General features: G+C 38.7%; 13 non-coding genes across 13 annotated transcripts; all 13 read right to left on the reverse strand.

Annotated features, from left to right (window-relative positions):
- Positions 1–9: 9 nt before the first annotated feature.
- TRNAS-AGA (transfer RNA serine (anticodon AGA)) lies at positions 10–91 on the reverse strand. The gene has a single exon. It is a non-coding gene; the product is annotated as a tRNA-Ser (tRNA).
- An 882-nt stretch (positions 92–973) lies between these two features.
- On the reverse strand, positions 974–1055 carry TRNAS-AGA (transfer RNA serine (anticodon AGA)). The gene has a single exon. It is a non-coding gene; the product is annotated as a tRNA-Ser (tRNA).
- Positions 1056–4342: 3287 nt separating this feature from the next.
- Positions 4343–4424, reverse strand: TRNAS-UGA (transfer RNA serine (anticodon UGA)). Its single transcript has one exon. It is a non-coding gene; the product is annotated as a tRNA-Ser (tRNA).
- Positions 4425–7402: 2978 nt separating this feature from the next.
- Positions 7403–7484, reverse strand: TRNAS-AGA (transfer RNA serine (anticodon AGA)). Its single transcript has one exon. It is a non-coding gene; the product is annotated as a tRNA-Ser (tRNA).
- An 878-nt stretch (positions 7485–8362) lies between these two features.
- Positions 8363–8434, reverse strand: TRNAQ-UUG (transfer RNA glutamine (anticodon UUG)). Its single transcript has one exon. It is a non-coding gene; the product is annotated as a tRNA-Gln (tRNA).
- A 2967-nt stretch (positions 8435–11401) lies between these two features.
- Positions 11402–11473, reverse strand: TRNAQ-UUG (transfer RNA glutamine (anticodon UUG)). Its single transcript has one exon. It is a non-coding gene; the product is annotated as a tRNA-Gln (tRNA).
- A 648-nt stretch (positions 11474–12121) lies between these two features.
- TRNAS-AGA (transfer RNA serine (anticodon AGA)) lies at positions 12122–12203 on the reverse strand. Its single transcript has one exon. It is a non-coding gene; the product is annotated as a tRNA-Ser (tRNA).
- A 4460-nt stretch (positions 12204–16663) lies between these two features.
- On the reverse strand, positions 16664–16745 carry TRNAF-AAA (transfer RNA phenylalanine (anticodon AAA)). The gene has a single exon. It is a non-coding gene; the product is annotated as a tRNA-Phe (tRNA).
- Positions 16746–21056: 4311 nt separating this feature from the next.
- Positions 21057–21128, reverse strand: TRNAQ-UUG (transfer RNA glutamine (anticodon UUG)). The gene has a single exon. It is a non-coding gene; the product is annotated as a tRNA-Gln (tRNA).
- A 654-nt stretch (positions 21129–21782) lies between these two features.
- Positions 21783–21864, reverse strand: TRNAS-AGA (transfer RNA serine (anticodon AGA)). Its single transcript has one exon. It is a non-coding gene; the product is annotated as a tRNA-Ser (tRNA).
- Positions 21865–22777: 913 nt separating this feature from the next.
- TRNAQ-UUG (transfer RNA glutamine (anticodon UUG)) lies at positions 22778–22849 on the reverse strand. Its single transcript has one exon. It is a non-coding gene; the product is annotated as a tRNA-Gln (tRNA).
- Positions 22850–25211: 2362 nt separating this feature from the next.
- TRNAS-AGA (transfer RNA serine (anticodon AGA)) lies at positions 25212–25293 on the reverse strand. Its single transcript has one exon. It is a non-coding gene; the product is annotated as a tRNA-Ser (tRNA).
- Positions 25294–26934: 1641 nt separating this feature from the next.
- Positions 26935–27016, reverse strand: TRNAS-AGA (transfer RNA serine (anticodon AGA)). The gene has a single exon. It is a non-coding gene; the product is annotated as a tRNA-Ser (tRNA).
- Between the last annotated feature and the right edge of the window lie 484 nt (positions 27017–27500).

Here is a 27500-nt window from a genome sequence, read left to right on the forward strand (position 1 = left end):
AAACATAGACGTAGTCGGCACGATTCGAACCTGCGCGGGGAGACCCCAATGGATTTCTAGTCCATCGCCTTAACCACTCGGCCACGACTACTCGGATGTCAAGCTGTTATGAGTTTCACACACATTTTCTAATAGCTCCATGATCAAGCTCAGTGATCAACCCTCTGGAAGACATCTCAGAAAATGAAAAGAAAATACAAGGTCTCAGGAAAATGCAAAAATCTGATTTAAATTCATCATCCATGGGAACCGTTCACAGTTTAAAGCTTTTCCCTCTTCATAATGTGGATTTGGAGTCAGTCAGCTCCAAAAACATCCTTAAAAATAATCCGAAAATGCTGAGAAGACTGAACATAATCATTTCCAAGTAAAAAAGACTTGATGTTCATTTGATCAGGTTTTGGAGCGTCTATTAATCATCTCAAGTTTCCAAAAATGTCCAGCGGTTAACTGAAATTACCATATCAATCTTCAGCTGTTTTTCACTTTGAACAGCTCCATACCTTTTGCTAATCCTCCTTGATTGACAGCTTTGACCATGAATCCTTGCTGTATCTGTTACTTGGAAAAAGTGTGAAAAAAATAAATTGCAAAACTTATACTGTTAGAAAACTGTTAATCCAGTAGTTGATAAAGATTAGCATTGAATGGTAAAAGGCTTCATCTGAGAGATAATTTAAGTTTTGTGCAAATCAAAGTGCATGTCCCAGTCCATTAGCCAGAACAGCGGTCTGTGGCTGCTGGACAAGATCAAGAGAAAAACCTCTTACCTGATTGCACCCACGGTGCTTCTTTTGATTAGCGGCAAGTCGCACATGTAATGTTGCTCCAGAATAGATTATCTAAAGAACAGTCAAAGATAAAGTCAGTTTGGTCCTAGAAACTCGCTCCATCACAGATCACTGTCATGGGGAATAGACTAGTAAACATGCAAATTGAACAACAAAGATAAAAGGTCAAAAAGTTATTGAAACGTAGTCGACAGGATTTGAACCTGCGCGGAGAGACCCCAATGGATTTCTAGTCCATCGTCTTAACCACTCGGCCACGACTACTCGGACGTCAAGCTGTTATGAGTTTCACACATGTTTTCTAATAGCACCAGGATCAAGCTCAGTGATCAACCCTCTGGAAGACATATCAGAAAATGAAAAGAAAATACAAGGTCTCAGAAAAATGCAAAAATCTGATTTAAAGTCATCATCAATGGGAACCATTCACAGTTTAAAGCTTTTCCCTCTTCATAATGTGGATTTGGAGTCAGTCAGCTCCAAAAACATCCGTAAAAATAATCCGAAAATGCTGAGAAGACTGAACTTAATCATTTCCAAGTAAAAAAGACTTGATGTTCATTTGATCAGGCTTTGGAGCATCTATTAACCATCTCAAGTTTCCAAAAATGTCCAGCGGTTAACTGAAATTACCATATCAATCTTCAGCTGTTTTTCACTTTGAACAGCTCCATACCTATAATACAAGTTAACGGTAAGGTTCGAAAGACCCTATAAAGGGTCCTGATTGACTTTTGTGTGCTACAAAAAAAGCCACAAAACACATTCAAAAGACGCCGAAAAGAATTTTTAGAAAAACACCACCAAAAATGTTTATAAGGCACTTTAGGAAATTCTGGAAAACACAAGAAAAGATGGCTTAGAGAAAAATTAAAAACACTTCCTGAAGCCATTTTGGCTTCAAATCCTTGTCAGATTCACCCACTTGGAAAGAGTGTTATGTGAATATTGACTCAAGTCACAGAGTATGAGATTGCTTGGTATGACATAGACAATTTTAATTTTTGCTAATCCTACTTGATTGACAGCTTTGACCATGGTTTTCCATGAATCCTTGAACCCTTTTTTGTCTTTTATTATGTGTATTTTAAATTGCTTGTTTCATCATAAACATTGGGCATCGTCGATCTGAGTGCAGATGGAAGAATTGAAATGTGTGCCCAGTTTCCACTGAGATTTGAATTCAGATCACAGGATTCAAAGTCCAGAGTGCTAACCATTACACCATGGAACCAACCATGACACAGTCATGGCTGCGGCTTGTTGTGCTGAATAAAGCATATGAAATCGTGAACGATGGCGAAAACAGGCTCCAAAGCTGCAGTGCAAATCTGCAATCATACACAATGGTAAATTGATATCTTATAACCTTTCATTCCACAAATTTACCAACATTTCCATGATATCACAGCTAGGACAGTTTGAAATGTTGATGAAAAGTGGCTAGTAAAAAGATTGCTGTATCTGTTACTTGGAAAAAGTGTGAAAAAAATAAATTGCAAAACTTATACTGTTAGAAAACTGTTCATCCAGTAGTTGATAAAGATTAGCATTGCATGGTAAAAGGCTTCATCTGAGAGATAATTTAAGGTTTGTGCAAATCAAAGTGCATGTCCCAGTCCATTAGCCAGGACAGCGGTCTGTGGCTGCTGGACAAGATCAAGAGAAAAACCTCTTACCTGATGGCACCCACGGTGCTTCTTTTGATTAGAGGCAAGTCGCACATGTAATGTTGCTCCAGAAAAGATTATCTAAAGAACAGTCAAAGATAAAGTCAGTTTGGTCCTAGAAACTCGCTCCATCACAGATCACTGTCATGGGGAATAGACTAGTAAACATGCAAATTGAACAACAAAGATAAAAGGTCAAAAAGTTATTGAAACATAGACGTAGTCGGCAGGATTTGAACCTGCCGACTACGTCCATCGCCTTAACCACTCGGCCACGACTACTCGGACGTCAACCTGTTATGAGCTTCACACATGTTTTCTAATAGCACCATGATCACGCTCAGTGATCAACCCTCTGGAAGACATCTCAGAAAATGAAAAGAAAATACAAGGTCTCAGTAAAATGCAAAAATCTGATTTAAAGTCATCATCAATGGGAACCATTCACAGTTTAAAGCTTTTCCCTCTTCATAATGTGGATTTGGAGTCAGTCAGCTCCAAAAACATCCTTAAAAATAATCCGAAAATGCTGAGAAGACTGAACATAATCATTTCCAAGTAAAAAAGACTTGATGTTCATTTGATCAGGCTTTGGAGCATCTATTAACCATCTCAAGTTTCCAAAAATGTCCAGCGGTTAACTGAAATTACCATATCAATCTTCAGATGTTTTTCACTTTGAACAGCTCCATACCTATAATACAAGTCAACGGTAAGGTTCGAAAGACCCTATAAAGGGTCCTGATTGACTTTTGTGTGCTACAAAAAAAGCCACAAAACACATTCAAAAGACGCCGAAAAGAATTTTTAGAAAAACACCACCAAAAATGTTTATAAGGCACTTTAGGAAATTCTGGAAAACAAAAGAAAAGATGGCTTAGAGAAAAATCAAAAACACTTCCTGAAGCCATTTTGGCTACAAATCCTTGTCAGATTCACCCACTTGGAAATAGTGTTATGTGAATATTGACTCAAGTCACAGAGTATGAGATTGCTTGGTATGACATAGACAATGAGTGATATTGACAGCTTTGACCATGAATCCTTGAACTCTTTTTTTGTCTTTTATTATGTGGATTTTAAATTGCTTGTTTCATCATAAACATTGGGCATCGTCGATCTGAGTGCAGATGGAAAAATCGAAATGTGTGCCCAGGTTCCACTGAGATTTGAACTCAGATCACTGGATTCAATGTCCAGAGTGCTAACGATTACACCATGGAACCAACCATGTCATAGTCATGGCTGCGGCTTGTTGTGCTGAATAAAGCATATGAAATCGTGAACGATGGCGAAAACAGGCTCCAAAGCTGCAGTGCAAATCTGCAATCATACACAATGGTAAATTGATATCTTATAACCTTTCATTCCACAAATTTACCAACATTTCCACGATATCACAGCTAGGACAGTTTGAAATGTTGATGAAAAGTGGCTAGTAAAAAGATTGCTGTATCTGTTACTTGGAAAAAGTGTGAAAAAAATAAATTGCAAAACTTATACTGTTAGAAAACTGTTCATCCAGTAGTCGATAAAGATTAGCATTGCATGGTAAAAGGATTCATCTGAGAGATAATTTTAGGTTTGTGCAAATCAAAGTGCATGTCCCAGTCCATTAGCCAGGACAGCGGTCTGTGGCTGCTGGACAAGATCAAGAGAAAAACCTCTTACCTGATGGCACCCACGGTGCTTCTTTTGATTAGCGGCAAGTCGCACATGTAATGTTGCTTCAGAATAGATTATCTAAAGAACAGTCAAATATAAAGTCAGTTTGGTCCTAGAAACTCGCTCCATCACAGATCACTGTCATGGGGAATAGACTAGTAAACATGCAAATTGAACAACAAAGATAAAAGGTCAAAAAGTTATTTTAAACATAGACGTAGTCGGCAGGATTTGAACCTGCGCGGGGAGACCCCAATGGATTTCAAGTCCATCGCCTTAACCACTCGGCCACGACTACTCGGACGTCAAGCTGTTATGAGTTTCACACATGTTTTCTAATAGCACCATGATCAAGCTCAGTGATCAACCCTCTGGAAGACATCTCAGAAAATGAAAAGAAAATACAAGGTCTCAGTAAAATGCAAAAATCTGATTTAAAGTCATCATCAATGGGAACCATTCACAGTTTAAAGCTTTTCCCTCTTCATAATGTGGATTTGGAGTCAGTCAGCTCCAAAAACATCCTTAAAAATAATCCGAAAATGCTGAGAAGACTGAACATAATCATTTCCAAGTAAAAAAGACTTGATGTTCATTTGATCAGGCTTTGGAGCGTCTATTAACCATCTCAAGTTTCCAAAAATATCCAGCCGTTAACTGAAATTACCATATCAATCTTCAGCTGTTTTTCACTTTGAACAGCTCCATACCTATAATACAAGTCAACGGTAAGGTTCGAAAGACCCTATAAAGGGTCCTGATTGACTTTTGTGTGCTACAAAAAAAGCCACAAAACACATTCAAAAGACGCCGAAAAGAATTTTTAGAAAAACACCACCAAAAATGTTTATAAGGCACTTTAGGAAATTCTGGAAAACACAAGAAAAGATGGCTTAGAGAAAAATCAAAAACACTTCCTGAAGCCATTTTGGCTTCAAATCCTTGTCAGATTCACCCACTTGGAAAGAGTGTTATGTGAATATTGACTCAAGTCACAGAGTATGAGATTGCTTGGTATGACATAGACAATGAGTGATATTGACAGCTTTGACCATGAATCCTTTTTTTGTCTTTTATTATGTGGATTTTAAATTGCTTGTTTCATCATAAACATTGGGCATCGTCGATCTGAGTGCAGATGGAAAAATCGAAATGCACTCTGGATTCAAAGTCCAGAGTGCTAACCATTACACCATGGAACCAACCATGACATAGTCATGGCTGCGGCTTGTTGTGCTGAATAAAGCATATGAAATCGTGAACGATGGCGAAAACAGGCTCCAAAGCTGCAGTGCAAATCTGCAATCATACACAATGGTAAATTGATATCTTATAACCTTTCATTCCACAAATTTACCAACATTTCCACGATATCACAGCTAGGACAGTTTGAAATGTTGATGAAAAGTGGCTAGTAAAAAGATTGCTGTTTCTGTTACTTGGAAAAAGTGTGAAAAAAATAAATTGCAAAACTTATACTGTTAGAAAACTGTTCATCCAGTAGTCGATAAAGATTAGCATTGCATGGTAAAAGGCTTCATCTGAGAGATAATTTAAGGTTTGTGCAAATCAAAGTGCATGTCCCAGTCCATTAGCCAGGACAGCGGTCTGTGGCTGCTGGACAAGATCAAGAGAAAAACCTCTTACCTGATGGCACCCACGATGCTTCTTTTGATTAGCGGCAAGTCGCACATGTAATGTTGCTCCAGAATAGATTATCTAAAGAACAGTCAAATATAAAGTCAGTTTGGTCCTAGAAACTCGCTCCTTCACAGATCACTGTCATGGGGAATAGACTAGTAAACATGCAAATTGAACAACAAAGATAAAAGGTCAAAAAGTTATTTTAAACATAGACGTAGTCGGCAGGATTTGCACCTGCGCGGGGAGACCCCAAAGGATTACTAGCCCATCGCCTTAACCACTCGGCCACGACTACTCAGACGTCAAGCTGTTATGAGTTTCACACACGTTTTCTAATAGCACCATGATCAAGCTCAGTGATCAACCCTCTGGAAGACATCTCAGAAAATGAAAAGAAAATACAAGGTCTCAGTAAAATGCAAAAATCTGATTTAAAGTCATCATCATCAATGGGAACCATTCACAGTTTAAAGCTTTTCCCTCTTCATAATGTGGATTTGGAGTCAGTCAGCTCCAAAAACATCCTTAAAAATAATCCGAAAATGCTGAGAAGACTGAACATAATCATTTCCAAGTAAAAAAGACTTGATGTTCATTTGATCATGCTTTGGAGCGTCTATTAACCATCTCAAGTTTCCAAAAATGTCCAGCGGTTAACTGAAATTACCATATCAATCTTCAGATGTTTTTCACTTTGAACAGCTCCATACCTATAATACAAGTCAAGGGTAAGGTTCGAAAGACCCTATAAAGGGTCCTGATTGACTTTTGTGTGCTACAAAAAAAGCCACAAAACACATTCAAAAGACGCCGAAAAGAATTTTTAGAAAAACACCACCAAAAATGTTTATTAGGCACTTTAGGAAATTCTGGAAAACACAAGAAAAGATGGCTTAGAGAAAAATCAAAAACACTTACTGAAGCCATTTTGGCTTCAAATCCTTGTCAGATTCACCCACTTGGAAAGAGTGTTATGTGAATATTGACTCAAGTCACAGAGTATGAGAATACTCATATAAAGCATATGAAATCGTGAACAATGGCGAAAACAGGCTCCAAAGCTGCAGTGCAAATCTGCAATCATACACAATGGTAAATTGATATCTTATAACCTTTCATTCCACAAATTTACCAACATTTCCACGATATCACAGCTAGCGCAGTTTGAAATGTTGATGAAAAGTGGCTAGTAAAAAGATTGCTGTATCTGTTACTTGGAAAAAGTGTGAAAAAAATAAGTTGCAAAACTTATACTGTTAGAAAACTGTTCATCCAGTAGTCGATAAAGATTAGCATTGCATGGTAAAAGGCTTCATCTGAGAGATAATTTAAGGTTTGTGCAAATCAAAGTGCATGTCCCAGTCCATTAGCCAGGACAACGGTCTGTGGCTGCTGGACAAGATCGAGAGAAAAACCTCTTACCTGATGGCACCCACGGTGCTTCTTTTGATTAGCGGCAAGTCGCACATGTAATGTTGCTCCAGAATAGATTATCTAAAGAACAGTCAAAGATAAAATCAGTTTGGTCCTGGAAACTCGCTCCATCACAGATCACTGTCATGGGGAATAGACTAGTAAACATGCAAATTGAACAACAAAGATAAAAGGTCAAAAAGTTATTTTAAACATAGACGTAGTCGGCAGGATTTGCACCTGCGCGGGGAGACCCCAATGGATTTCTAGCCCATCGCCTTAACCACTCGGCCACGACTACTCAGACGTCAAGCTGTTATGAGTTTCACACACGTTTTCTAATAGCACCATGATCAAGCATAGTGATCAACCCTCTGGAAGACATCTCAGAAAAAGAAAAGAAAACACAAGGTCTCAGTAAAATGCAAAAATCTGATTTAAAGTCATCATCAATGGGAACCATTCACAGTTTAATGCTTTTCCCTCTTCATAATGTGGATTTGGAGTCAGTCAGCTCCAAAAACATCCTTAAAAATAATACGAAAATGCTGAGAAGACTGAACATAATCATTTCCAAGTAAAAAAGACTTGATGTTCATTTGATCAGGCTTTGGTGCGTCTATTAACCATCTCAAGTTTCCAAAAATGTCTAGCGGTTAACTGAAATTACCATATCAATCTTCAGCTGTTTTTCACTTTGAACGGCTCCTTACCTATACTACAAGTCAACGGTAAGGTTCGAAAGACCCTATAAAGGGTCCTGATTGACTTTTGTGTGCTACAAAAAAAGCCACAAAACACATTCAAAAGACGCCGAAAAGAATATTTAGAAAAACACCACCAAAAATGTTTATAAGGCACTTTAGGAAATTCTGGAAAACACAAGAAAAGATGGCTTAGAGAAAAATCAAAAACACTTCCTGAAGCCATTTTGGCTTCAAATCCTTGTCAGATTCAGCCACTTGGAAAGAGTGTTATGTGAATATTGACTCAAGTCACAGAGTATGAGATTGCTTGGTATGACATAGACAATGAGTGATATAGACAATTTTAATTTTTGCTAATCCTACTTGAACTCTTTTTTTGTCTTTTATTATGTGGATTTTAAATTGCTTGTTTCATCATAAACATTGGGCATCGTCGATCTGAGTGCACATGGAAAAATTGAAATTTGTGCCCAGGTTCCACTGAGATTTGAACTCAGATCACTGGATTCAATGTCCAGAGTGCTAACCATTACACCATGGAACCAACCTTCACATAGTCATGGCTGCGGCTTGTTGTGCTGAATAAAGCATATGAAATCGTGAACGATGGCGAAAACAGGCTCCAAAGCTGCAGTGCAAATCTGCAATCATACACAATGATAAATTGATATCTTATAACCTTTCATTCCACAATTTTACCAACATTTCCACGATATCACAGTTAGCGCAGTTTGAAATGTTGATGAAAAGTGGCTAGTAAAAAGATTGCTGTATCTGTTACTTGGAAAAAGTGTGAAAAACATAAATTGCAAAACTTATACTGTTAGAAAACTGTTCATCCAGTAGTCGATAAAGATTAGCATTGCATGGTAAAAGGCTTCATCTGAGAGATAATTTAAGGTTTGTACAAATCAAAGTGCATGTCCCAGTCCATTAGCCAGGACAGCGGTCTGTGGCTGCTGGACAAGATCAAGAGAAAAACCTCTTACCTGATGGCACCCACGGTGCTTCTTTTGATTAGCGGCAAGTCGCACATGTAATGTTGCTCCAGAATAGATTACACTGGTCAACAGCATTTTTGGTGCCAAAGATATTTCATCGAATTTAGGGTATTTTTGGGGTGCTGATTCTGAATATGTCATCAGTTTTGCCAGATTGGCTCAAGTTTTTGAGATTTTTGGTATCTTATTTATAGCACTTGTTGGTAAATGCGACGCATCATCTCATTAATTTCTTTGGATTAGTACTTGAACTGAGCAGTTCTCAATATAGTTTTGTGTTAATTAGTGTTCTAAAAGTTTGTTCATAGCTTGATTTTTGCACTAACTTTATGTTGTTGTCTGTTTTCCAGTGAAAAGCATGAACTCATCATGAAGAAGTTGTCTTAACGATCCAGACTCATTCTGTTACATTTGTGGTGAATACACACTGCCAAAACATAGAAGAAACATAACAGACTTCGTAAAAAAAGTGTATTTTGCCTATTTTGGGGTTATGCTTGGGGACCAAGACAAGTTTTGGGCACCACACATAGTGTGCAAAGCATGTATCGAATTATTACGAAAATGGAGCAAAGGACAAAGAAAAAGCTTCAAATTTGGTGTTCCAATGGTGTGGAGAGAGCCAAAAAATCATCATGATGACTGTTATTTATGGTAAACACAGGTACAGGCACATCTTCACAATGAGGGACAGGCCTTCTTGCAGATTCCATGTTACTCCCATTTTCGTTTCTTATGCTTATTGAATCCTTGCACTTGCACTGCACAGAAATAACAGTCATCATGATGATTTTTTGGCTCTCTCCACACCATTGGAACACCAAATTTGAAGCTTTTTCTTTGTCCTTTGCTCCATTTTCGTAATAATTCGATACATGCTTTGCACACTATGTGTGGTGCCCAAAACTTGTCTTGGTCCCCAAGCATAACCCCAAAATAGGCAAAATACACTTTTTTTACGAAGTCTGTTATGTTTCTTCTATGTTTTGGCAGTGTATATTCACCACAAATGTAACAGAATGAGTCTGGATCGTTAAGACAACTTCTTCATGATGAGTTCATGCTTTTCACTGGAAAACAGACAACAACATAAAGTTAGTGCAAAAATCAAGCTATGAACAAACTTTTAGAACACTAATTAACACAAAACTATATTGAGAACTGCTCAGTTCAAGTACTAATCCAAAGAAATTAATGAGATGATGCGTCGCATTTACCAACAAGTGCTATAAATAAGATACCAAAAATCTCAAAAACTTGAGCCAATCTGGCAAAACTGATGACATATTCAGAATCAGCACCCCAAAAATACCCCAAATTCATTAAAATATTTTGGACACCAGAAAAAAATTTTTTTTTCGTTGACCTGTGTTATCTAAAGAACAGTCAAAGATAAAATCAGTTTGGTCCTGGAAACTCACTCCATCACAGATCACTGTCATGGGGAATAGACTAGTAAACATGCAAATTGAACAACAAAGATAAAAGGTCAAAAAGATATTAAAACAGACGTAGTCGGCAGGATTTGAACCTGCGCAGGGAGACCCCAATGGATTTCTAGTCCATCACCTTAACCACTCAGCCACAACTAATCAGACATAAAGCTGTTATGAGTTTCACACACGTTTTCTAATAGCACCATGATCAAGCTCAGTGATCAACCCTCTGGAAGACATCTCAGAAAATGAAAAGAAAATACAAGGTCTCAGTAAAATGCAAAAATCTGATTTAAAGTCATCATCATCAATGGGAACCATTCACAGTTTGAAGCTTTTCCCTCTTCATAATGTGGATTTGGAGTCAGTCAGCTCCAAAAACATCCTTAAAAATAATCCGAAAATGCTGAGAAGACTGAACATAATCATTTCCAAGTAAAAAAGTCTTGATGTTCATTTGATCAGGCTTTGGAGCGTCTATTAACCATCTCACGTTTCCAAAAATGTCCAGCGGTTAACTGAAATTACCATATCAATCTTCAGATGTTTTTCACTTTGAACAGCTCCATACCTATAATACAAGTCAACGGTAAGGTTCGAAAGACCCTATAAAGGGTCCTGATTGACTTTGGTGCGCTACAAAAAAAGCAACAAAACACATTCAAAAGACGCCGAAAAGAATTTTTAGAAAAACACCACCAAAAATGTTTATAAGGCACTTTAGGAAATTCTGGAAAACACAAGAAAAGATGGCTTAGAGAAAAATCAAAACCACTTCCTGAAGTCATTTTGGCTTCAAATCCTTGTCAGATTCACCCACTTGGAAAGAGTGTTATGTGAATATTGACTCAAGTCACAGAGTATGAGATTGCTTGGTATGACATAGACAATGAGTGATATAGACAATTTTAATTTCTGCTAATCCTACTTGATTGACAGCTCTGATCATGGTATTCCATGAATCCTTGAACCCTTTTTTTGTCTTTTATTATGTGGATTTTAAATTGCTTGTTTCATCATAAACATTGGGCATCGTCGATCTGAGTGCACATGGAAAAATTGAAATGTGTGCCCAGGTTCCACTGAGATTTGAACTCAGATCACTGGACTCAAAGTCCAGAGTGCTAACCATTACACCATGAAACCAACCATGACGCAATCATGGCTGCGGCTTGTTTTGCTGAATAAAGCATATGAAATCGTGAACGATGGCGAAAACAGGCTCCAAAGCTGCAGTGCAAATCTGCAATCATACACAATGGTAAATTGATATCTTATAACCTTTCATTCCACAAATTTACCAACATTTCCATGATATCACAGCTAGCGCAGTTTGAAATGTTGATGAAAAGTGGCTAGTAAAAAGATTGCTGTATCTGTTACTTGGAAAAAGTGTGAAAAAAATAAATTGCAAAACTTATACTGTTAGAAAACTGTTCATCCAGTAGTTGATAAAGATTAGCATTGCATGGTAAAAGGCTTCATCTGAGAGATAATTTAAGGTTTGTGCAAATCAAAGTGCATGTCCCAGTCCATTAGCCAGGACAGCGGTCTGTGGCTGCTGGACAAGATCAAGAGAAAAACCTCTTACCTGATGGCACCCACGGTGCTTCTTTTGATTAGCGGCAAGTCGCACATGTAATGTTGCTCCAGAATAGATTATCTAAAGAACAGTCAAAGATAAAGTCAGTTTGGTCCTAGAAACTCGCTCCATCACAGATCACTGTCATGGGGAATAGACTAGTAAAGATGCAAATTGAACAACAAAGATAAAAGGTCAAAAAGTTATTGAAACATAGACAGCAGGATTTGAACCTGCGCGGGGAGACCCCAATGGATTTCTAGTCCATCGCCTTAACCACTCGGCCACGACTACTCGGACGTCAAGCTGTTATGAGTTTCACACTTGTTTTCTAATAGCACCATGATCAAGCTCAGTGATCAACCCTCTGGAAGACATCTCAGAAAAAGAAAAGAAAATACAAGGTCTCAGTAAAATGCAAAAATCTGATTTAAAGTCATCATCAATGGGAACCATTCACAGTTTAAAGCTTTTCCCTCTTCATAATGTGGATTTGGAGTCAGTCAGCTCCAAAAACATCCTTAAAAATAATCCGAAAATGCTGAGAAGACTGAACATAATCATTTCCAAGTAAAAAAGACTTGATGTTCATTTGATCAGGCTTTGGAGCGTCTATTAACCATCTCAAGTTTCCAAAAATGTCCAGCGGTTAACTGAAATTACCATATCAATCTTCAGCTGTTTTTCACTTTGAACAGCTCCATACCTATAATACAAGTCAACGGTTAGGTTCGAAAGACCCTATAAAGGGTCCTGATTGACTTTTGTGTGCTACAAAAAAAGCCACAAAACACATTCAAAAGACGCCGGAAAATTGATATCTTATAACTAGTGTTGAGCATTCCGATACCGCAAGTATCGGGTATCGGCCGATACTTGCTGTATCGGAATTCCGATACCGACTTCCGATATTTTTTCAATATCGGAATTCGGCATCGGAATCGGAAGTTCAGTTGATTGACGGCCTGACGTCATCATGATGCGCGGTGTGTGAGCATCATGATGCGCCGTCATTTCGGGCCTTTCGGGGGTCTCTGCCGGCCTGCCGGGGGGCTGTGCCGGCCTGCCGGGGGGCTGTGTGGACTGCCCGGGGTCTCTGCCGGCCTGCCGGTGGGCTGTGCCGGCCTGCCGGTGGTCTGTGCACCCTGTGGGGGTCTGTACCGGCCTGCCGGGGGGCTGTGCCGGCCTGCCGGGGGGCTGTGCTGATGTCCGGGGGTCTGTGCAAGCATCGTCCGATGGGACTACAAGTCCCATCGGGCGATGCCTGCTACCATGACAGTGATTGACACATTAGCCAATGATGGGACAGTAGTAGTCCCATCATCCGGCTAATGTGTTAAATGTTAAAAAAAAAAAAAAAAATACTACATACATACTACATGCATGCTACATACATACTACATGCTACATACATACTACATATATACTACATACATGCTACATACATACTACATACATGCTACATACATACTACATGCTACATACATACTACATGCATGCTACATACATACTACATACATGCTACATACATACTACATACATGCTACATGCATACTACATATATACTACATGCATGCTACATACATACTACATGCTACATACATACTACATGCTACATACATACTACATATATACTACATACATACTACATACATGCTACATACATACTGCATGCTACATACATACTACATACATACTACATACATACTACATGCATGCTACATACATACTACATACATAATACATGCATGCTACATGCATGCTACATACATACTACATGCTACATACATACCACATACATACTACATACATGCTACATATATACTACATACATACTACATACATACTACATACATACTACATACATACTACATGCATGCTACATGCATGCTACATACATACTACATGCTACATACATACCACATACATACTACATACATGCTACATATATACTACATGCATGCTACATACATACTACATATATACTACATGCATGCTACATACATACTACATACATACCACATATATACTACATACATACAATACATACATAGACATACAGTACATATAACATAGAGTAACATACTTACCAATACTTGTCACATTGTTCCCCGAAGCCATTGTCTTTCCGGAATAAATATTAACATAACAAACCACAAAAATACTCACCCACGATCCGAAGCAGTCCACGAGTGTGTCCCACGACGATCTTGGGTAGAGAACTGCAGCATCAGATGATGCTGCCGTTCTCTACGGGCTGCAGGAATCCAATGACGGAAGGTAGGTATCCTTCCGCACTGTATTCCTCCGCCACTTAAAAAAAAAAAAGTCCCTAGTCTCACTTTATGCCATTGCTGCGTGGGAATTTCCCACACAGCAATGGCATAAAGTGAGACTAGGGACTTTTTTTTTTTTTAAGTGGCGGAGGAATACAGTGCGGAAGGATACCTACCTTCCGTCATTGGATTCCTGCAGCCCGTAGAGAACGGCAGCATCATCTGATGCTGCCGTTCTCTACCCAAGATCGTCGTGGGACACACTCGTGGACTGCTTCGGATCGTGGGTGAGTATTTTTGTGGTTTGTTATGTTAATATTTATTCCGGAAAGACAATGGCTTCGGGGAACAATGTGACAAGTATTGGTAAGTATGTTACTCTATGTTATATGTACTGTATGTCTATGTATGTATTGTATGAATGTATTGTATGTATGTAGTATATATGTGGTATGTATGTAGCATGTAGTATGTATGTAGCATGTAGTATGTAGCATGCATGTAGTATATATGTAGTATGTATGTAGCATGTAGTATGTATGTAGTATGTATGTAGTATATATGTAGTATGTATGTAGCATGTAGTATGTATGTAGCATGCATGTAGTATGTATATGGTATGTATGTAGCATGTAGTATGTATGTAGCATGCATGTAGTATATATGTGTTATGTATGTGGTATGTATGTAGCATGCATGTAGCATGCATGTAGTATGTATGTAGTATGTATGTAGTATATATGTAGTATGTATGTAGCATGTAGTATGTATGTAGTATGTATGTAGCATGCATGTAGCATGCAGTATGTATGTAGCATGCATGTAGTATATATGTAGTATGTATGTAGCATGTAGTATGTAGCATGCATGTAGTATATATGTGGTATGTATGTAGCATGCAGTATGTATGTAGCATGCATGTAGTATATATGTAGTATGTATGTAGCATGTAGTATGTAGCATGCATGTAGTATATATGTAGTATGTAGCATGTAGTATGTATGTAGCATGCATGTAGTATATATGTGTTATGTATGTAGCATGTAGTATGTATGTAGCATGCATGTAGTATATATGTGGTATGTATGTAGCATGCAGTATGTATGTAGCATGCATGTAGTATATATGTAGTATGTATGTTGCATGTAGTATGAATGTAGCATGTATGTAGTATGCATGTTGTATGTATGTAGCATGTAATTTTTTTTTTTTTTTTTTTTTACATTTAACACATTAGCCGGATGATGGGACTACTACTGTCCCATCATTGGCTAATGTGTCAATCACTGTCATGGTAGCAGGCATCGCCCGATGGGACTTGTAGTCCCATCGGACGATGCCTGCACAGACCCCCGGAGCCTGCACAGACCACCGGCAGGCCGGCACAGCCCCCCGGCAGGCCGGCACAGCCCCCCGGAGCCTGCACAGCCCCCCGGCAGGCCGGCACAGCCCCCCGGCAGGCCGGCACAGCCCCCCGGAGCCTGCACAGCCCCCCGGCAGGCCGGCACAGCCCCCCGGCAGGCCGGCACAGCCCCCCGGAGCCTGCACAGACCACCGGCAGGCCGGCACAGACCACCGGAGCCTGCACAGACCCCCTGGCAGGCCGGCACAGCCCCCCGGAGCCTGCACAGCCCCCCGGCAGGCCGGCACAGCCCCCCGGCAGGCCGGCACAGCCCCCCGGAGCCTGCACAGACCACCGGCAGGCCGGCACAGACCACCGGAGCCTGCACAGACCCCCTGGCAGGCCGGCACAGCCCCCCGAAAGGCCCGTACAGACCCCAGAGAGGCTGTACAAGGGCAGGAAATGGTTTTTCTTATTCCGATATCGGAAGTCCCATAGACTTGAATGGGACTTCCGGTATCGGAATCGGCGATACCGATACTTTTTTTAAAGATCGGCCGATACCATCCGATACGATACTTTGAAGTATCGGACGGTATCGCTCAACTATACTTATAACCTTTCATTCCACAAATTTACCAACATTTCCACGATATCACAGCTAGGACAGTTTGAAATGTTGATGAAAAGTGGCTAGTAAAAAGATTGCTGTATCTGTTACTTGGAAAAAGTGTGAAAAAAATAAATTGCAAAACTTATACTGTTAGAAAACTGTTCATCCAGTAGATGATAAAGATTAGCATTGCATGGTAAAAGGCTTCATCTGAGAGATAATTTTAGGTTTGTGCAAATCAAAGTGCATGTCCCAGTCCATTAGCCAGGACAGCGGTCTGTGGCTGCTGGACAAGATCAAGAGAAAAACCTCTTACCTGATGGCACCCACGGTGCTTCTTTTGATTAGCGGCAAGTCGCACATGTAATGTTGCTCCAGAATAGATTATCTAAAGAACAGTCAAAGATAAAGTCAGTTTGGTCCTAGAAACTCGCTCCATCACAGATCACTGTCATGGGGAATAGACTAGTAAACATGCAAATTGAACAACAAAGATAAAAGGTCAAAAAGATATTAAAACAGACACAGTCGGCAGGATTTGAACCTGCGCGGGGAGACCCCAATGGATTTTTAGTCCATCACCTTAACCACTCTGCCACGACTACTCGGACGTCAAGCTGTTATGAGTTTCACACATGTTTTCTAATAGCACCATGATCAAGCTCAGTGATCAACCCTCTGGAAGACATCTCAGAAAATGAAAAGAAAATACAAGGTCTCAGTAAAATGCAAAAATCTGATTTAAAGTCATCATCATCAATGGGAACCATTCACAGTTTAAAGCTTTTCCCTCTTCATAATGTGGATTTGGAATCAGTCAGCTCCAAAAACATCCTTAAAAATAATCCGAAAATGCTGAGAAGACTGAACACAATCATTTCCAAGTAAAAAAGACTTGATGTTCATTTGATCAGGCTTTGGAGCGTCTATTAACCATCTCAAGTTTCCAAAAATGTCCAGCGGTTAACTGAAATTACCATATCAATCTTCAGATGTTTTTCACTTTGAACAGCTCCATACCTATAATACAAGTCAAGGGTAAGGTTCGAAAGACCCTATAAAGGGTCCTGATTGACTTTTGTGTGCTACAAAAAAAAGCCACAAAACACATTCAAAAGACGGCAAAAAGAATTTTTAGAAAAACACCACCAAAAATGTTTATAAGGCACTTTAGGAAATTCTGGAAAACACAAGAAAAGATGGCTTAGAGAAAAATCAAAAACACTTCCTGAAGCCATTTTGGCTTCAAATCCTTGTCAGATTCACCCACTTGGAAAGAGTGTTATGTGAATATTGACTCAAGTCACAGAGTATGAGATTGCTTGGTATGACATAGACAATGAGTGACATAGACAATTTTAATTTTTGCTAATCCTACTTGATTGACTGCTTTGACCATGGTATTCCATGAATCCTTGAACTCTTTCTTTGTCTTTTATTATGTGGATTTTAAATTGCTTGTTTCATCATAAACATTGGGCATCGTCGATCTGAGTGCAGATGGAAAAATCGAAATGTGTGCCCAGGTTCCACTGAGATTTGAATTCAGATCACAGGATTCAAAGTCCAGAGTGCTAACCATTACACCATGGAACCAACCATTACACAGTCATGGCTGCGGCTTGTTGTGCTGAATAAAGCATATGAAATTGTGAACGATGGCGAAAACAGGCTCCAAAGCTGCAGTGCAAATCTGCAATCATACACAATGGTAAATTGATATCTTATAACCTTTCATTCCACAAATTTACCAACATTTCCACGATATCACAGCTAGGACAGTTTGAAATGTTGATGAAAAGTGGCTAGTAAAAAGATTGCTGTATCTGTTACTTGGAAAAAGTGTGAAAAAAATAAATTGCAAAACTTATACTGTTAGAAAACTGTTCATCCAGTAGTTGATAAAGATTAGCATTGCATGGTAAAAGGCTTCATCTGAGAGATAATTTAAGGTTTGTGCAAATCAAAGTGCATGTCCCAGTCCATTAGCCAGGACAGCGGTCTGTGGCTGCTGGACAAGATCAAGAGAAAAACCTCTTACCTGATGGCACCCACGGTGCTTCTTTTGATTAGCGGCAAGTCGCACATGTAATGTTGCTCCAGAATAGATTATATAAAGAACAGTCAAAGATAAAGTCAGTTTGGTCCTAGAAACTCGCTCCATCACATATCACTGTCATGGGGAATAGACTAGTAAACATGCAAATTGAACAACAAAGGTAAAAGGTCAAAAAGTTATTGAAACATAGACGTAGTCGGCAGAATTTGAACATGCGCGGTGAGACCCCAATGGCTTTCTAGTCCATCGCCTTAACCACTCGGCCACGACTACTCAGACGTCAAGCTGTTATGAGTTTCACACACGTTTTCTAATAGCTCCATGATCAAGCTCAGTGATCAACCCTCTGGAAGACATCTCAGAAAAAGAAAAGAAAATACAAGGTCTCAGTAAAATGCAAAAATCTGATTTAAATTCATCATCCATGGGAACCATTCACAGTTTAAAGCTTTTCCCTCTTCATAATGTGGATTTGGAGTCAGTCAGCTCCAAAAACATCTTTAAAAATAATCCAAAAATGCTGAGAAGACTGAACATAATCATTTCCAAGTACAAAAGACTTGATGTTCATTTGATCAGGCTTTGGAGCGTCTATTAACCATCTCAAGTTTCCAAAAATGTCCAGCGGTTAACTGAAATTACCATATCAATCTTCAGCTGTTTTTCACTTTGAACAGCTCCATACCTATAATACAAGTCAACGGTAAGGTTCGAAAGACCCTATAAAGGGTCCTGATTGACTTTTGTGTGCTACAAAAAAAGCCACAAAACACATTCAAAAGACGCCGAAAAGAATTTTTAGAAAAACACCACCAAAAATGTTTATAAGGCACTTTAGGAAATTCTGGAAAACACAAGAAAAGATGGCTTAGAGAAAAATCAAAAACACTTCCTGAAGCCATTTTGGCTTCAAATCCTTGTCAGATTCACCCACTTGGAAAGAGTGTTATGTGAATAATGAGATTGCTTGGTATGACATTGACAATGAGTGACATAAACAATTTTAATTTTTGCTAATCCTACTTGATTGACAGCTTTGACCATGGTATTCCATGAATCCTTGAACTCTTTTTTTGTCTTTTATTATGTGGATTTTAAATTGCTTGTTTCATCATAAACATTGGGCATCGTCGATCTGAGTGCAGATGGAAAAATCGAAATGTGTGCCCAGGTTCCACTGAGATTTGAACTCAGATCACAGGATTACAAAGTCCAGAGTGCTAACCATTACACAGTCATGGCTGCAGCCTGATGTGCAGAATAAAGCATATGAAATCGTGAACGATGGCGCAAACAGGCTCCAAAGCTGCAGTGCAAATCTGCAATCATACACAATGGTAAATTGATATCTTATAACCTTTCATTCCACAAATTTACCAACATTTCCACGATATCACAGCTAGGACAGTTTGAAATGTTGATGAAAAGTGGCTAGTAAAAAGATTGCTGTATCTGTTACTTGGAAAAAGTGTGAAAAAAATAAATTGCAAAACTTATACTGTTAGAAAACTGTTCATCCAGTAGTTGATAAAGATTAGCATTGCATGGTAAAAGGCTTCATCTGAGAGATAATTTAAGGTTTGTGCAAATCAAAGTGCATGTCCCAGTCCATTAGCCAGGACAGCGGTCTGTGGCTGCTGGACAAGATCAAGAGAAAAACCTCTTACCTGATGGCACCCACGGTGCTTCTTTTGATTAGCGGCAAGTCGCACATGTAATGTTGCTCCAGAATAGATTATCTAAAGAACAGTCAAAGATAAAGTCAGTTTGGTCCTAGAAACTCGCTCCATCACAGATCACTGTCATGGGGAATAGACTAGTAAACATGCAAATTGAACAACAAAGATAAAAGGTCAAAAAGTTATTGAAACATAGACGTAGTCGGCAGAATTTGAACCTGCGCGGGGAGACCCCAATGGATTTCAGACCACTCGGCCACGACTACTCAGACGTCAAGCTTTTATGAGTTTCACACATGTTTTCTAATAGCACCATGATCAAGCTCAGTGATCAACCCACTGGAAGACATCTCAGAAAATGAAAAGAAAATACAAGGTCTCAGTAAAATGCAAAATCTGATTTAAAGTCATCATCAATGGGAACCATTCACAGTTTAAAGCTTTTCCCTCTTCATAATGTGGATTTGGAGTCAGTCAGCTCCAAAAACATCCTTAAAAATAATCCAAAAATGCTGAGAAGACTGAACATAATCATTTCCAAGTAAAAAAGACTTGATGTTCATTTGATCAGGTTTTGGAGCGTCTATTAACCATCTCAAGTTTCCAAAAATGTCCAGCGGTTAACTGAAATTACCATATCAATCTTCAGCTGTTTTTCACTTTGAACAGCTCCATACCTATAATACAAGTCAAGGGTAAGGTTCGAAAGACCCTATAAAGGGTCCTGATTGACTTTTGCGTGCTACAAAAAAAGCCACAAAACACATTCAAATGACGCCGAAAAGAATTTTTAGAAAAACACCACCAAAAATTTTTATAAGGCACTTTAGGAAATTCTGGAAAAAACAAGAAAAGATGGCTTAGAGAAAAATCAAAAACACTTCCTGAAGCCATTTTGGCTTCAAATCCTTGTCAGATTCACCCACTTGGAAAGAGTGTTATGTGAATATTGACTCAAGTCACAGAGTATGAGATTGCTTGGTATGACATAGACAATGAGTGACAGACAATTTTAATTTTTGCTAATCCTACTTGATTGACAGCTTTGACCATGGTATTCCATGAATCCTTGAACTCTTTTTTTGTCTTTTATTATGTGTATTTTAAATTGCTTGTTTCATCATAAACATTGGGCATCGTCGATCTGAGTGCAGATGGAAAAATCAAAATGTGTGCTCAGGTTCTACTGAGATTTCAACTCAGATCACTGGATTCAAAGTCCAGAGTGCTAACCATTACACCATGGAACCAACCATGACACATTCTTGGCTGCGGCTTGTTGTGCTGAATAAAGCATATGAAATCGTGAACGATGGCGAAAACAGGCTCCAAAGCTGCAGTGCAAATCTGCAATCATACACAATGGTAAATTGATATCTTATAACCTTTCATTCCACAAATTTACCAACATTTCCACGATATCACAGCTAGGACAGTTTGAAATGTTGATGAAAAGTGGCTAGTAAAAAGATTGCTGTATCTGTTACTTGGAAAAAGTGTGAAAAAAATAAATTGCAAAACTTATACTGTTAGAAAACTGTTCATCCAGTAGTTGATAGAGATTAGCATTGCATGGTAAAAGGCTTCATCTGAGAGATAATTTAAGGTTTGTGCAAATCAAAGTGCATGTCACAGTCCATTAGCCAGGACAGCGGTCTGTGGCTGCTGGACAAGATCAAGAGAAAAACCTCTTACCTGATGGCACCCACGGTGCTTCTTTTGATTAGCGGCAAGTCGCACATGTAATGTTGCTCCAGAATAGATTATCTAAAGAACAGTCAAAGATAAAGTCAGTTTGGTCCTAGAAACTCGCTCCATCACAGATCACTGTCATGGGGAATAGACTAGTAAACATGCAAATTGAACAACAAAGATAAAAGGTCAAAAAGTTATTGAAACATAGACGTAGTCGGCAGAATTTGAACCTGCGCGGGGAGACCCCAATGGATTTCTAGTCCATCGCCTTAACCACTCGGCCACGACTACTCGGACGTCAAGCTGTTATGAGTTTCACACATGTTTTCTAATAGCACCATGATCAAGCTCAGTGATCAACCCTCTGGAAGACATCTCAGAAAATGAAAAGAAAATACAAGGTCTCAGTAAAATGCAAAAATCTGATTTAAAGTCATCATCAATGGGAACCATTCACAGTTTAAAGCTTTTCCCTCTTCATAATGTGGATTTGGAGTCAGTCAGCTCCAAAAACATCTTTAAAAATAATCCAAAAATGCTGAGAAGACTGAACATAATCATTTCCAATTAAAAAAGACTTGATGTTCATTTGATCAGGCTTTGGAGCATCTATTAACCATCTCAAGTTTCCAAAAATGTCCAGCGGTTAACTGAAATTACCATATCAATCTTCAGCTGTTTTTCACTTTGAACAGCTCCATACCTATAATACAAGTCAAGGGTAAGGTTCGAAAGACCCTATAAAGGGTCCTGATTGACTTTTGTGTGCTACAAAAAAAGCCACAAAACACATTCAAATGACGCCGAAAAGAATTTTTAGAAAAACACCACCAAAAATGTTTATAAGGCACTTTAGGAAATTCTGGAAAAAACAAGAAAAGATGGCTTAGAGAAAAATCAAAAACACTTCCTGAAGCCATTTTGGCTTCAAATCCTTGTCAGATTCACCCACTTGGAAAGAGTGTTATGTGAATATTGACTCAAGTCACAGAGTATGAGATTTGTTGGTATGACATAGACAATGAGTGACAGACAATTTTAATTTTTGCTAATCCTACTTGATTGACAGCTTTGACCATGGTATTCCATGAATCCTTGAACTCTTTTTTTGTCTTTTATTATGTGTATTTTAAATTGCTTGTTTCATCATAAACATTGGGCATCGTCGATCTGAGTGCAGATGGAAAAATCAAAATGTGTGCTCAGGTTCTACTGAGATTTCAACTCAGATCACTGGATTCAAAGTCCAGAGTGCTAACCATTACACCATGGAACCAACCATGACACATTCTTGGCTGCGGCTTGTTGTGCTGAATAAAGCATATGAAATCGTGAACGATGGCGAAAACAGGCTCCAAAGCTGCAGTGCAAATCTGCAATCATACACAATGGTAAATTGATATCTTATAACCTTTCATTCCACAAATTTACCAACATTTCCACGATATCACAGCTAGGACAGTTTGAAATGTTGATGAAAAGTGGCTAGTAAAAAGATTGCTGTATCTGTTACTTGGAAAAAGTGTGAAAAAAATAAATTGCAAAACTTATACTGTTAGAAAACTGTTCATCCAGTAGTTGATAAAGATTAGCATTGCATGGTAAAAGGCTTCATCTGAGAGATAATTTAAGGTTTGTGCAAATCAAAGTGCATGTCCCAGTCCATTAGCCAGGACAGCGGTCTGTGGCTGCTGGACAAGATCAAGAGAAAAACCTCTTACCTGATGGCACCCACGGTGCTTCTTTTGATTAGCGGCAAGTCGCACATGTAATGTTGCTCCAGAATAGATTATCTAAAGAACAGTCAAAGATAAAGTCAGTTTGGTCCTAGAAACTCGCTCCATCACAGATCACTGTCATGGGGAATAGACTAGTAAACATGCAAATTGAACAACAAAGATAAAAGGTCAAAAAGTTATTGAAACATAGACGTAGTCGGCAGAATTTGAACCTGCGCGGGGAGACCCCAATGGATTTCAGACCACTCGGCCACGACTACTCAGACGTCAAGCTTTTATGAGTTTCACACATGTTTTCTAATAGCACCATGATCAAGCTCAGTGATCAACCCACTGGAAGACATCTCAGAAAATGAAAAGAAAATACAAGGTCTCAGTAAAATGCAAAATCTGATTTAAAGTCATCATCAATGGGAACCATTCACAGTTTAAAGCTTTTCCCTCTTCATAATGTGGATTTGGAGTCAGTCAGCTCCAAAAACATCCTTAAAAATAATCCAAAAATGCTGAGAAGACTGAACATAATCATTTCCAAGTAAAAAAGACTTGATGTTCATTTGATCAGGTTTTGGAGCGTCTATTAACCATCTCAAGTTTCCAAAAATGTCCAGCGGTTAACTGAAATTACCATATCAATCTTCAGCTGTTTTTCACTTTGAACAGCTCCATACCTATAATACAAGTCAAGGGTAAGGTTTGAAAGACCCTATAAAGGGTCCTGATTGACTTTTGCGTGCTACAAAAAAAAGCCACAAAACACATTCAAATGACGCCGAAAAGAATTTTTAGAAAAACACCACCAAAAATGTTTATAAGGCACTTTAGGAAATTCTGGAAAAAACAAGAAAAGATGGCTTAGAGAAAAATCAAAAACACTTCCTGAAGCCATTTTGGCTTCAAATCCTTGTCAGATTCACCCACTTGGAAAGAGTGTTATGTGAATATTGACTCAAGTCACAGAGTATGAGATTGCTTGGTATGACATAGACAATGAGTGACAGACAATTTTAATTTTTGCTAATCCTACTTGATTGACAGCTTTGACCATGGTATTCCATGAATCCTTGAACTCTTTTTTTGTCTTTTATTATGTGTATTTTAAATTGCTTGTTTCATCATAAACATTGGGCATCGTCGATCTGAGTGCAGATGGAAAAATCAACATGTGTGCTCAGGTTCTACTGAGATTTCAACTCAGATCAATGGATTCAAAGTCCAGAGTGCTAACCATTACACCATGGAACCAACCATGACACATTCTTGGCTGCGGCTTGTTGTGCTGAATAGAGCATATGAAATCGTGAACGATGGCGAAAACAGGCTCCAAAGCTGCAGTGCAAATCTGCAATCATACACAATGGTAAATTGATATCTTATAACCTTTCATTCCACAAATTTACCAACATTTCCACGATATCACAGCTAGGACAGTTTGAAATGTTGATGAAAAGTGGCTAGTAAAAAGATTGCTGTATCTGTTACTTGGAAAAAGTGTGAAAAAAATAAATTGCAAAACTTATACTGTTAGAAAACTGTTCATCCAGTAGTTGATAAAGATTAGCATTGCATGGTAAAAGGCTTCATCTGAGAGATAATTTAAGGTTTGTGCAAATCAAAGTGCATGTCCCAGTCCATTAGCCAGGACAGCGGTCTGTGGCTGCTGGACAAGATCAAGAGAAAAACCTCTTACCTGATGGCACCCACAGTGCTTCTTTTGATTAGCGGCAAGTCGCACATGTAATGTTGCTCCAGAATAGATTATCTAAAGAACAGTCAAAGATAAAGTCAGTTTGGTCCTAGAAACTCGCTCCATCACAGATCACTGTCATGGGGAATAGACTAGTAAACATGCAAATTGAACAACAAAGATAAAAGGTCAAAAAGTTATTGAAACATAGACATAGTCGGCAGGATTTGAACCTGCGCGGGGAGACCCCAATGGATTTCTAGTCCATCGCCTTATCCACTCGGCCACGACTACTCGGACGTCAAGCTGTTATGAGTTTCACACATGTTTTCTAATAGCACCATGATCAAGCTCAGTGATCAACCCTCTGGAAGACATCTCAGAAAATGAAAAGAAAATACAAGGTCTCAGTAAAATGCAAAAATCTGATTTAAAGTCATCATCAATGGGAACCATTCACAGTTTAAAGCTTTTCCCTCTTCATAATGTGGATTTGGAGTCAGTCAGCTCCAAAAACATCTTTAAAAATAATCCAAAAATGCTGAGAAGACTGAACATAATCATTTCCAAGTAAAAAAGACTTGATGTTCATTTGATCAGGCTTTGGAGCATCTATTAACCATCTCAAGTTTCCAAAAATGTCCAGCGGTTAACTGAAATTACCATATCAATCTTCAGCTGTTTTTCACTTTGAACAGCTCCATACCTATAATACAAGTCAAGGGTAAGGTTCGAAAGACCCTATAAAGGGTCCCGATTGACTTTTGTGTGCTACAAAAAAAGCCACAAAACACATTCAAAAGACGCCGAAAATAATTTTTAGAAAAACACCACCAAAAATGTTTATAAGGCACTTTAGGAAATTCTGGAAAACACAAGAAAAGATGGCTTACAGAAAAATCAAAAACACTTCCTGAAGCCATTTTGGCTTCAAATCCTTGTCAGATTCACCCACTTGGAAAGAGTGTTATGTGAATATTGACTCAAGTCACAGAGTATGAGATTGCTTGGTATGACATAGACAATGAGTGACATAGACAATTTTAATTTTTGCTAATCCTACTTGATTGACAGCTTTGACCATGGTATTCCATGAATCCTTGAACTCTTTTTTTGTCTTTTATTATGTGGATTTTAAATTGCTTGTTTCATCATAAACATTGGGCATCGTCGATCTGAGTGCAGATGGAAAAATCGAAATGTGTGCACAGGTTCCACTGAGATTTGAATTCAGATCACAGCATTCAAAGTCCAGAGTGCTAACCATTACACCATGGAACCAACCATGACACATTCTTGGCTGCGGCTTGTTGTGCTGAATAGAGCATATGAAATCGTGAACGATGGCGAAAACAGGCTCCAAAGCTGCAGTGCAAATCTGCAATCATACACAATGGTAAATTGATATCTTATAACCTTTCATTCCACAAATTTACCAACATTTCCACGATATCACAGCTAGGACAGTTTGAAATGTTGATGAAAAGTGGCTAGTAAAAAGATTGCTGTATCTGTTACTTGGAAAAAGTGTGAAAAAAATAAATTGCAAAACTTATACTGTTAGAAAACTGTTCATCCAGTAGTTGATAAAGATTAGCATTGCATGGTAAAAGGCTTCATCTGAGAGATAATTTAAGGTTTGTGCAAATCAAAGTGCATGTCCCAGTCCATTAGCCAGGACAGCGGTCTGTGGCTGCTGGACAAGATCAAGAGAAAAACCTCTTACCTGATGGCACCCACAGTGCTTCTTTTGATTAGCGGCAAGTCGCACATGTAATGTTGCTCCAGAATAGATTATCTAAAGAACAGTCAAAGATAAAGTCAGTTTGGTCCTAGAAACTCGCTCCATCACAGATCACTGTCATGGGGAATAGACTAGTAAACATGCAAATTGAACAACAAAGATAAAAGGTCAAAAAGTTATTGAAACATAGACATAGTCGGCAGGATTTGAACCTGCGCGGGGAGACCCCAATGGATTTCTAGTCCATCGCCTTATCCACTCGGCCACGACTACTCGGACGTCAAGCTGTTATGAGTTTCACACATGTTTTCTAATAGCACCATGATCAAGCTCAGTGATCAACCCTCTGGAAGACATCTCAGAAAATGAAAAGAAAATACAAGGTCTCAGTAAAATGCAAAAATCTGATTTAAAGTCATCATCAATGGGAACCATTCACAGTTTAAAGCTTTTCCCTCTTCATAATGTGGATTTGGAGTCAGTCAGCTCCAAAAACATCTTTAAAAATAATCCAAAAATGCTGAGAAGACTGAACATAATCATTTCCAAGTAAAAAAGACTTGATGTTCATTTGATCAGGCTTTGGAGCATCTATTAACCATCTCAAGTTTCCAAAAATGTCCAGCGGTTAACTGAAATTACCATATCAATCTTCAGCTGTTTTTCACTTTGAACAGCTCCATACCTATAATACAAGTCAAGGGTAAGGTTCGAAAGACCCTATAAAGGGTCCCGATTGACTTTTGTGTGCTACAAA

The sequence above is a fragment of the Dendrobates tinctorius genome, unplaced genomic scaffold (assembly GCF_039654945.1).
Source record: "Dendrobates tinctorius isolate UK_male_01 unplaced genomic scaffold, ASM3965494v1 ptg000048l, whole genome shotgun sequence".
Taxonomy (NCBI): Eukaryota; Metazoa; Chordata; class Amphibia; order Anura; family Dendrobatidae; genus Dendrobates; species Dendrobates tinctorius.